The sequence below is a fragment of the Hypanus sabinus genome, chromosome 10 (assembly GCF_030144855.1).
Source record: "Hypanus sabinus isolate sHypSab1 chromosome 10, sHypSab1.hap1, whole genome shotgun sequence".
In the NCBI taxonomy this organism is placed as follows: Eukaryota; Metazoa; Chordata; class Chondrichthyes; order Myliobatiformes; family Dasyatidae; genus Hypanus; species Hypanus sabinus.
In genome coordinates, this window is record NC_082715.1 from 65611804 (window position 1) to 65621002 (window position 9199).

Genomic DNA, 9199 nt, shown 5'->3' on the forward strand with positions numbered 1-9199 from the left:
ATCAGTCCTTGGAGTTATGATGTTGTGGCCATTACAGAGACTTGGATGGCTCAGGGGCAGGAATGGTTACTTAGAGTACCAGGCTCTAAATGGTTCAGAAAGGACAGGGAGGGAGGGAAAAAGAGGTGGGGGCATGGCACTGTTGATCAAAGATAATGTCATGGCTGCAGAAAAGGAGGAAGTTATGCAGGGATTGTCTACTGAGTCTCTGTGGGTGGAAGTTAGGAACAGGAAGGGGTCAATAACTCTACTGGGTGTTTTTATAGACCACCCAATAGTAACAAGGACATCAAGGAGCAGATAGGGAGACAGGTTCTGAAAAGGTGTAATAATATCAGGGATGTCGTGGTCAGAGATTTTAATTTCCCAAATATTGATTAGCATCTCCCTAGAGCAAGGGTTTAATTGGGGTCGAGTTTCTTAGGTGTGTTCAGGAAGGTTTCCTGACTCAATATGTAGATAAGCCTACAAAGGAGAGGCTGTACTTGATCTGGTATTGGGAAATGAACCTGGTCAGGTCTCAGTGAAAGAGGATTTTGGAGGTAGTGATCACAATTCTATCTCCTTTACTATAGCATTGGAGAGGGATAGGAACAGACAATTTAGGAAAGTGTTTAATTGGAGTAAGGGGAAATATGAAGTTATCAGGCAGGAATTTGTAAGTATTAACTGGGAATAGATGTTCTTAGGGAAATGTACAGCAGAAATGTGGCAAAGGTTCTAGGGATATTTGAGTGGTGTTTTGCATAGGTACATTCCAATGAGACAGGGAAAGGACTGGAGGGTACATGAACCATGGTATACAAAGGCTGTTGCAAATCTAGTCGAAAAGAAAAGCTTACAAAAGGTTCAAAAACTAGGTAATGACAGAGATCTAGAAGATTATAAGGCTAGCAGGAAGGAGCTTAAGAATGAATTTAGAACAGCCAGAAGATTCCATAAGAAAGCCTTGTGAGCAGGATTAAGGAAAACCCCAAGGCATTCTACAAGTATGTGAAGAGCAATGGGTAAGACGTGAGAGAATAAGACAATCAAGTGTGACAGTGGAAAAGTGTGTATGGAACCGGAGGAGATAGCAGAGATACTTAATAAATACTTTGCTTTAATATTCACTACAGAAAAGGATTTTGGCAATTGTAAGGATGATTTACAGCAGACTCAAAAGCTTGAGCATATAGACATTAAGAAAGAGGAACTGCTGAAGCTTTTGGAAAGCATCAAGTTGGTTTAGTCTCCGGGACTGGTAGAGAGGTACCCCAGACTACTATGGGAGGCAAGGGACAAGATTGCTGAGCAGGAGAGGTTCCAGATGATTGGAGGGTTACAGATGTTGTTCCCTTATTCAAGAAAGAGAGTAGAAATAGCCCAAGAAATTATGGATGTTATAGTCTTTCTTAAGTGCTTTGTAAGTTGTTGGAAAAGATCCAGAGAGGTAGGATTTATGGACATTTGGAGAGGCATAATATGATTAGGAATAGTCAGCATGGCTTTGTCAAAGGCAGGTCATGCCATATGAGCCTGACTGAATTTTTTGAGGATGTGACTAAATACATTGATGAAGGGAGATTAGTAGATGTAGTGTGTATGGATTTCAACAAGGCATTTATAAGGTACCCTATGCAAGGCTTATTGAGAAAGTAAGGAGGCATGGCATCCAGAACTGGCTTACCTATAGAAGGCAAAGAGTAGTTGTAGACGAGTCATATTCTGCTGGAGGTCGGTGACCAGTGGTGTGCCTCAGGGATCTGTTCTGGGACCCCTACTCTTCGTGATTTTTATAAATGACCTGGTTGAGGAAGTGGAGGGATGGGTTAGTAAATTTGCTGATGACACAAGTGTTGGGGGTGTTGTGGATAGTGTGGAGGGCTGTCAGAGTTTATAGCAGGACACTGAGTAGTACAAAACTGGGCTGATTAGTGGCAGATGGAGTTCAACCCAGGTAAGTGCGAGGTGGTTCATTTTGGTAGGTGAAATATGATCACAGAATATAGTATTAATGATAAGACTCTTGACCGTGTGGAGGATCAAAGGGATCTTGGGGTCCAAGTCCATAGGAAACTCAAAGCTGCTGCGCAGGTAGACTCTGTGGTTAAGAAGTCATACGGTGCATTGAACTTCATCAACCATGTGATTGAGTTCAAGATCTGAGATGTAATGTTACAGCTTTATAGGACCCTGGTCATATCCCACTTGGAGTAATATATTCAGTTCTGGTCACCTCACTACAGGAAGGGTGTGGAAACTATAGAAAGGGTGCAGAGGAGATTTACAAAGATGTTGCCTGGATTGGGGAGCATGCCTTATGAGAATAGGTTGAGTAAACTTGGCCTTTCCTCCTTGGAGTGGCAGAGGATAAGAGGTGACCTGATAAAGGTATATAAGTTAGTGAGAGGCATTGATTTTGTATATAGTCAGAAGCTTTTTCCCAGGGCTGAAGTGGCTATCACTACAGAGCACAGTTTTAAGGTGCTTGGAAGTAGGTGCAGAGGAGGTGTCAGGATTAAGTTTTTTTTACACAGAAGGTGGTGAGTGTGTGGAATGGGCTGCCAGCAACGGTAGTGGAGGTAGATATGACAGAGTCTTTTAAGATACACCTGGATAGGTACATGGTGCTTAGAAAAATAGAGGGCTCTGGGTAACCCTAGGTAATTTCTAAATAAGCACGTGTTCAGCACAGCATTGTGGGTTGAAGGGCGTGTATTGTGCTGCAGATTTTCTATGTTTCAATGCTTCTATCTACACTAATTACACACAGGTCTTTATCCTTCTATGTCTTGCCTATTGAATTGCCTGTGTAAATGTTTCCTAAACATAGTAACTGTTTATGAAGCAAGATACGTTCTTCAGGAAGCAAGATACATTCATCAGTCACTCTCTGTGTATAAAAAACTCTACACTTAATTCCCCTTTAAATTTCTTTCCTTCACATTAAACCTATGCCATCATCATAATTTGCAAACCCCACCATGGCAAAAAATCTGACTACCTACTGCATCTATATCTACCACTGCCCTCAATTTTATTTATATTTGTCTCATCATCACTCAGCTCCCTTCAGTCCTGTCAAATGTCCCTCCACTAACTGAAGTCCTCTAATCCAGGTAATATTCTCATGAAATACCTATGCACTCTCTCCACTGTAATCATATCCTTCCTGTAATGTGCTGACCAAACTATGCACAATATTCCAAATACAAAGTAGTATTTTGTAAAGTTGCAATGTTACATGTTACATAGAAATTTTATATTCTGTGCACTAACCTATGCAGGCCTTCTTCACAACTCCATCAATCTAGTCGTCACTTTCAGCACACAGAGGACTTGATCCTGAAGATCTCTCTGTTCAGTTACAGTCTTTGCTCCTATATTTTCTATATACGTCCTATACCTAAATGACTTCCAAAAAAAGCATCACCTCACACTGGTCAGGTCGAAACTCCTTCTGCCAACACCACAGAAAAATTTCCATGGTTGTACGTCCTCCTGTGGCCAAACACAATTAACTTCACTTTTCACAATGCCAAGGTACCTTGACTTGACAAATATACTAATGTGATCTCCTACACACATATCCAAGTAATCAGCAAAGTTTCCAGCAGTATACAATTGATCACAAACTTTTTGAGTTTGTGAGAGAACCTCCAACGAACTTAATGGATTTAGAGGGAGGAACTTCTCTAAATCCATGATAGCTGGCTTATTTGCATCCCCGTTCTACTTTGCCCCACTATATATTTATTTATTTCTAAATTTAGACACAGTATGGTTCTAACAGCCCAATGAGCCCATACTACCCAATTACTTCCATGTGACTAATTAACCTTCTCACCTGTACTTCTTTAGAATGTGAGAGGAATCCAAAGTAGTCTTTGAATAGGCCATTCTCTTATTCTGCTTCACCTACATTAAGATTCTTCTAAAAACATACCCTTTTATTCATACTTCAGTTATTCTATGTCAGCGAACGACAGTGGCATTCTGTGGGCTGCTGACAATACTTCCGAATACTGTACACTTTTAAGTATACCTCTTTTGAATTACTCTCACTGCAATCTGCAGCATGTAATATACCTTCAAGCAATGTACTTTTAAGTCAACTTAATGATCTATAGATGCCACGATCATCTGAAAGTCTCAGTGGACCAGGCAGGTGTGGCACTTTGAAGTGGATGAAGGTTCATCACAATGACCAGAAGCAAGATATGGGGCTGGAGACTCAGAGCCAGGATGAGGCCCCCTCTACCCAGCACCTAATGAGTAGATGTTTAGTCACTAGAGAAGAAAACTGAGGATCTGAGAGCAAGAGTGCTGTATTGGAAGGAAATCAGGGACTGTTGTATTTTATATCTGAGCAAGACTTGGCTGTCTCCCAGCATGCCAGATACAGTGGTCAAACCAGAAGGCTTCTCAATTTAACACATACAAAATGCTGAAAGAACAGTTCTTCTGAAGGGTTTTGGCCCAAAACGTCATCTGTACTCTTTTCCATAGATGCTGTCTGGCCTTCTGAGTTCCTTTATCATTTTGTGTGTGCTGCTTGGATTTACAGCAACTGCAGATTTTCTCTTGTTTGTGAGGCTTCTCAATTTTCTGTAAGGACTGAACTGCTGATTCAAAAAAGGCAGAAGATGGAGGTATGTGCTTCATGACAAACTTCTGGTGGTGCTCCAATGTGATAGTTTTGTCAAACTTAAGTTCCCCAACCTTGAAAAGTAACAGACAAATGTCACTGTCACTGTCATACCTAGGGAGTTCTCCTCCATAATCCTCCATGCAATTTGCAACCCACCAGTGGCCGACTATAATCAAGTCTTTGAGATACTATTTAATGACAACTCCAAACAAGGAACAGACCACCATCCTGACACATTTCAAAGCATAGTCAGCACTTCAACTAGGCTTGTTTGAAGAAAACCATGCCCAATTACCATCAGCATATAACCGGTAGTGCCAGAGGTCTCAACACAATCGACCACTGACATATTATTATAAGGAATGTCTATTGTTCCATGCCCTGACCATGTTTCAGTAAATCTGACCACTCAGCTGTCTTTCTCTTATCTGCATATGGCAGAGGCTGAAGAGCAAGGCTCCAGAGATTAGGACAACAAAGGGGTGGTTGCAGGAGGCAGGGGTGTGGCTACAGGACTGCTTTGAATCAATTGACTGGATCATATTCAAACACTCATATGTAGCTCTGAACGAAGACACCATGGTTGCAATGGACTTTATTAAAACAGTTGTCAACGAGTATGTCTCCATAACTCATTCAGAGTCCTCCCAAGTCAGCTACCCTGAATGAACAATGAGATCCACAATCTGCTGAGAGCCATATCAGAGCATTCATGTCTGGTGACCAAGAAAGCTACAAAAGGTCCAGGTACAATCTGTGGAAAGCAACCTCAGAGAAGTGACAATTCTGGACTAATTTTGAATCAACGAAGGATGCTTGACAGTTGTGTCAATGCTTGAATAGTATCACCTCTTATAAAGTTACATCAAGTGACATAGGCAACTGCAAAACTTCACTTCAAGATGAGCTCAATGCCTTCTATGCTTGCTTTGAACCATCATGAACTCCCACAGCCCTGATGCTCCTATGATTTTAATCTCTGAAGCCAACATGCTTCATAAAGATACACTCACAAAAATCAGATGGGGCCAAGTATTAAAGTCCTTTGTTGATCAATTGGCTGTAGTATTCACTAAGATCCTTAACTTCTCACTTTAGCAGTGAGAAGTACCCACCTGCTTCAAGCATGCTTCAATTAGACTGGTGCTCCAGAAGAACACAGTGACTTGCCTCAGTGACTATCATCCAGTAGTACTTATGTCCACAGTGATGAGGTGTTTTGAGAAGTTGGTGATGAAACATGTCACCTGCTGCCTGAGGAACAACTTGGATCCACTACAGTTTGTCTACTGGCACAACATGACCACAGCAGACACTATCTCATTGGTTTTTCACTCAACTGTGGAACATCTGGACAGCAAAGGCACATATAACAGGATTCAGTACCATCACCCCCTCAATATGAATAAATAAGCTCCTAGACCTTGGCTTCAATACCTCATTGTGCAACTGGATCATTGATTTCCTCACTTGCAGACCCCAGTCAGTTCAGAATGGCAAAATCTCCTCCACAATCTGCAGCAGCACAGGTGCACAATAAGGCTGTGTACTCAATCTACTCGCTTTACACTTATGACTGTGGCTAAGCACAGCTCCAATGCCATATACAAGTTTCTGATTACACCACAGTCACAGGTCATCACTGTCACTGTCATAGGTGGTAGATGAATTAGTATATCAGAAGAAGATTGAAGATCTGGCTGAGTGGTGCCATAGCAACAACGTCTTTCTCAATTTTAGCAAGACCAAGGAGCTGATTATTAACCTCAGGAGAAGGAAACCAGAGGTTCATGAGCTCGTCCTCATTGGAAGGTCAGCAACTTTAAATTCCTCAACGTTATCATTTCAGAGGCTCAGCACATTAGTGCCATTATGAAGAAAGCATGGTGTAATGTATGGATCGATTTTTCTTAGAGCAGTGAACCACCCCTGTGTGAAGATGATGTATGGAGACCAAACACAGAAGTTAGAACTTTATGTGTTGAAAAGTGGAGGGCCAGCACTTTTCAGACCTGACTGGTTGAGAGAAATCCAAATAACTGGCACTCATCAAAGCTCTCAGTGTGGCATCAACAGGCAACAGAAACCCAAATGGTAGCACTAACCAGAGGCATCTTAATGCTAATGAGAGGGTGTTTGAGAATGAGGTAGATAAACAGATTGAAAGCTTGGCCAAAAGCTGTTCAGGATACCGTTGTGGGGGATGACCTCCCAGGGGAATGCCACGGAGACCAAGTTACTGACACTGAGCATGGGTCTGGGCGCAGAAGTGAAAGAGGGTGAAGAGAGAAGCAGTAGTGATAGGCGACTCAGCAGTCAGAGGAACAGAGAGGAAATTCTGTGGATATGAAATGGGACACCCAGATGGTTTGCAGCTTCCTGGGTACCAGGGTCAGGAACGTCTTGGTGTGTATCCAAAGCATTTTGGAGGGGGAAGGAGAAAAGCAAAGAGGTCCTGAAGTGAGAATTTAGAGAGTGAGGCAGAAAGTTAAGAAGCAGGAACTCCAGGATAGTAATTTCTGGATTGCTTCCCATACCACACACCAGTGAGGGTAAAAACAGGATGATTTGGCAGATAAATGCATGGCTGGGTAACATGATGGGGGCAGGGCTTCAGGTTTTTGGCTTATTAGGATCTCTTCTGGGGGAGTTATGACCTGTACAAAAGGGATGGGTTGCACTTGAACCTGAGGGGGTCCAATATTCTTGAGGGCAGGTTTGTTGAAGCTGTTGGGGAGGGTTTAAACTAATTTGGTAGTGGGATGGGAACCAGAGTGAAGGGACTCAGGATAGGATGGATGGTAAAAAAGCAAAGATAGCATGCAGTCAGACTGTCAGGAAGGGAAGACAAATAATAGGACAAAATTGCAGCCAGCAGGGTGAGTATCAGGCCATTAGGGATGCAGAATCAAAAAGAGTAGCAAATACAGTACTCAAGGTGCTATATCTCAATGCACAGAGTATAAGAAATAAGGTAGATGATTAAATTAGTGGGATGACAGAGGATTAGCAGAAAATAGCAAGATGAGGGAGGATTGGGAAGCTTTTAAAAACTTACAGAAAGCAACTAAAGGAACCATTAGAAAGTTAAAGAAGAAAAATGAAAGCAAGGTAGCAAACACTATCAAGGTGGACAGAGAAAGCTTTTTTCAAGTGTATAAAAGAAAAGAGAGATATAGCATCACTGGAAAATGTGACCAGGAAAAAAATAATGGGGGAAAAGGGAGATGACAGATGAACTAAATGATTATTTTGCAACCATTTTCACTGTGGAAGACGCCAGCAGTGTGCCACGTGTTGAAGGGTGTGACAGAAGGGAGTGAGTGTAATTACTATAGCAAGGGAGAAGGTGCTCAAAAAAATGAAAGACTTAAAGTAACATAAGTTACCCAGGCTAGATGAACTACACCCTGGTGTTCTGCAAGAGGCAGTGGTAGAGATTGTGGAGGCATCTTTCAAAAGTCATTGGACACTGGCATGGTTCAGGAGGACCGGAAAATTGCAGACGTCACCCCACTCTTTAAGAAAGGAGGGAGGCAGCAGAAAGGAAATTATAGACCAGTTAGCCTGATCTCAGTGATTGGGAAGAAGTTTACAGTCAATTGCTAAGCATGAGTTTATGGAGTAGCTGATGACAGAGGACAAGACAGGACAAAGTCAGCATGGTTTCCTCAAGGGAAAATCCTGCCTGAGGAGCCTGTTGGAATTCTTTGAGGAGATTACACGTAGGATTGATAAAAGGGTTGCAGTGGATGTTGTATATTTGGATATTTGGAAGGCCTTTGGCAAGATGCCACACATGAAACTGCTTACCAAATTAAGAGCCCATGGTATTACAGTAAAGTTACTATCATGGTTAGAGCATTGGCTGATTGGTAGGAGGCAGCAAGTGAGAATAAAAGGATCCTTGTCTGGTTGGCTGCCAGTGACTAGTCGTGTTCCACAGGGGTCAGTGTTGAAACCACTTCTTTATGCTGTTAAATCATTTAGATGATGGAATAGATGGCTTTGTTGCAAAGTTTGCAGATTGGTGGAAGGGCAGGTAGTGTTGAGGAAATAAGTAGGCTGCAGAAGGATTGAGACAAATTAGGAGAATGGGCAAGAAAGTGGCAAATGAAATACAATGTTGGAAAATGCATGGTCATCCACTCTGGTAGAGGAAATAAATGAGTAGAATATTTTCTAAATGGGCAGAAAATCCAAAAACCTAAGATGCAAAGGGACTTGGGAAGGGACTTAAAGATTAACTTGCAGGTTGAGTTGGTGGTGAGGAAGGCAAGTCCAATGTTAGCATTCATTTCTAGAATACAAGAGCAGGGATGTAATGCTGAGGCTTTATAAGGTGCTGGTGAGGCCTTACCTTTAGTGCTGTGAGCAATTTTGGCCTCCTTATCTCAGAAAAAGTGTGCCTGCATTGGAGGTTCACAAGGATGGTTCCAGAATTGAAAGGGTTATTATATGAGCAATACTTGATGGCTGTGGGCCTGCTCTCACTGGAATTTTGAAGGATGAGGAAGGACCTCTTTAAAACCATTGAAAGGGAAACTGCATCTTTTGTACATATGC